Here is a 2972-nt window from a genome sequence, read left to right as displayed (position 1 = left end):
TTCTCCAAAGAAGACATACAGATTGCCAACAACACATGAAAAGATGCTCAACATCACTAACCATTAGAGAAATGCAAATCAAAACCACAATGAGGTATCACCTCACACCAGTCAGAATGGCCATCACAAAAAAATCTAGAAACAATAAATGCTGGAGAGGGTGTGGAGAAAAGGTAACCCTCCTGCACTGCTGGTGGGAATGTAAATTGATACAGCCACTATGGAGACCAGTATGGAGGTTCCTTAAAAAACTAAAAGTAGGGCTTCCCTGGTGGCGCAGTGGTTGAGAGTCCACCTGCTGATGCAGGGCACACGGGTTCATGCCCCGGTCTGGGAAGATCCCACATGCTGTGGAGCAGCTAGGCCCATGAGCCATGGCCGCTGAGCCTGCACGTCCGGAGCCTGTGCTCCGCAACAGGAGAGGCCACAACAGTGAGAGGCCCGCGTACTGCAAAAAACAAACAAACAACAAAAAAAAACTAAAAGTAGAACTACCATATGACCCAGCAGTCCCACTACTGGGCATATACCCTGAGAAAACCATAATTCAAAAAGATACATGTAGGGCTTCCCTGGTGGCGCAGTGGTTGAGAGTTCGCCTGCCGATGCAGGGGACGCGGGTTCGTGCCCCAGTCTGGGAAGATCCCACGTGCCGCAGAGTGGCTGGTCTCGTGAGCCATGGCCGCTGAGCCTGAACATCCGGAGCCTGTGCTCCGCAACGGGAGAGGCCACAGCAGTGAGAGGCCCGCGTACCGAAAAAAAAAAAAAAAAAGATACATGTACCACAATGTTCATTGCAGCACTATTTACAATAGCCAGGACATGGAAGCAACCTAAATGTCCATCAACAGATAAATGGATAAAGAAGATGTGACACATATATACAATGGAATATTGCTTAGCCATAAAAAGGAACGAAACTGAGTTATTTGTAGTGAGGTGGACGGACCTAGAGTCTGTCATACAGAGTGACGTAAGTCAGAAAGAAAAACAAATACCATATGTTAACGCATATATATGGAATCTTAAAAAAAATGGTACTGATGAACCTAGTGGCAGGGCAGGAATAAAGACGCAGACATAGAGAATGACTTGAGGACACGGTGGGGCGGGGGGGGGGGGGGGGGAGGTGGGGGGGTGGGGGGGGGGGTGGGGGGGGGGAAGAAACAATAGTCCAGTAAGCAACAGTAAACAATAGTTTAATAAAACAGAGCCCTAGTTCCTCCTCAAGGGATATACATAACAATCTGATGCAAATCTTTGAGTTGGGCTGGAACTAAGGCCCCCAACCAGGTGGAGGATGGTAACTATCTGCTGAGACCCTAGACTGGTATGAACCTAAGGAATGATGTTGGCCTTTTCTGACACTCTAATTTCAATCAACTAAAGCTCTCTGTTAAACTTTGACCCAATTCTTTTTTTATTATTTTTTTAATTTTATTTACTTATTTTTGGCTGCGTTGGGTCTTTGTTGCTGCTTGCGGGCTTTCTCTAGTTGCAGCGAGCGGGGGCTCCTCTTCGTTGCGGTGCGCGGGCTTCTCATTGTGGTGGCTTCTCTTTTTGCAGAGCATGGGCTCTAGGCACACGGGCTTCAATAGTTGCGGCACACGGGCTCAGAAGTTGCAGCTCGCAGGTTCTAGAGCTCATGCTCAGTAGTTGTGGCGCACGGGCTTAGTTGCTCCGCAGCATGTGGGATCTTCCCAGACCAGGGCTCGAACCCGTGTCCCCTGCATTGGCAGGCGGATTCTTAACCACTGCGCCACCAGGGAAGCCCAACTTTGACCCAGTTCTATGCTGAATTCCGCTCAAGCCCCGTCAGGAATACGCAAGCACTCTTAGCTTAAAACTTCCCCAGTTTTGCTGTTCAGGGAGACACTGCTTTGGGGAAGATCCCTTGTATTCTCCATACTTGCTGCAAGTAAAACATTCTTCCTTCTCCTGATCTTTGGCCTGGTTGTGTCTTTTGGCTCAACACCCACCAAGAAGCGAACCCAGTTTTTGGGTAACATTAAGGAAACAAAAGAGTTGAGATCCAGAAGGGATTTGTCTTGGACAAGAAAGAGGGACACCTCTTTCACTGCTTCTGGAGCAGAGTTAAGAATGGATTCGGCTATGTTTGTACACAGAACTTTAAGTGCTTCCCTCCTGATTGCCTCTAGTTTCTCTAGGAAATAGAAGACTCGAGGGACTTGAGGAGGGTGGTGATGGACAGAAATCCCAGCCAAAGAGAAGAGAAAGAGCTAAGGACACTTGGAAGGACTGATGGTCCAGGTGAAATTGAAAACCTGGACTTGCCTTGGCACCAATCTACCTGGCTGTGTGGTTCTCTTCACCACCGTGGAGGATGGGGGAAAGGTTATACACAAAGAATGGGAACCGCAAAAATTCAAGTTTCCTCTCAGCTTTTTCTTGAAAGACAAAAGAGAATCTCTTCCACTGACTCAGGGCCACCGTTTACCCACTCAAGGAGGCACCATCAGTCACTGGTCTCGTGCGAGTAAAATGAGCAGAGTAGAGAAAGAGGAGCGAAAAAGAGAAGAGGCAGAAGAACTGGCCCTCTCCCAGCCCGGTGGGAAGGAGCGGGAACATTTAGCCTTCCCTAAAAACTGAAGGCTGATACATACGCCCTGGGGTTCAACTTCTGAGCCTTCTCCCCGTGACCCTTCCTCTTTCCCAATACCTTCCAGCTGTCCCGTCGTGTCATATTCAGGTGCTCCACCCCCTCCAAACTCGCGTGCCTTTCCTCCACGTGGTTCTCTGCATATATCGGTCGCCTGAGAGATCCTGGCCGGGCGGGGCTTTAATGACGCCACAATAGGAACAGGCCAATAGCAGTGACGCGTCTCAGTGACGCGAGACGCGGGCTGTCGCTTTGCCTGCCCCGGCGCAATGAGGCAGCTGTCCGCTGGGTGGCGCCGATTTCCCAGGGAGGTCCTCTCCGGGCCCCCTGCGGAGGTGCGGGAGAGGCGGGC

The sequence above is a fragment of the Globicephala melas genome, chromosome 8 (genome assembly GCF_963455315.2).
Source record: "Globicephala melas chromosome 8, mGloMel1.2, whole genome shotgun sequence".
Lineage (NCBI taxonomy): Eukaryota > Metazoa > Chordata > Mammalia > Artiodactyla > Delphinidae > Globicephala > Globicephala melas.
The sequence above is the reverse complement of the archived record's forward strand: the minus strand, read 5'-3'. Positions refer to the sequence as shown.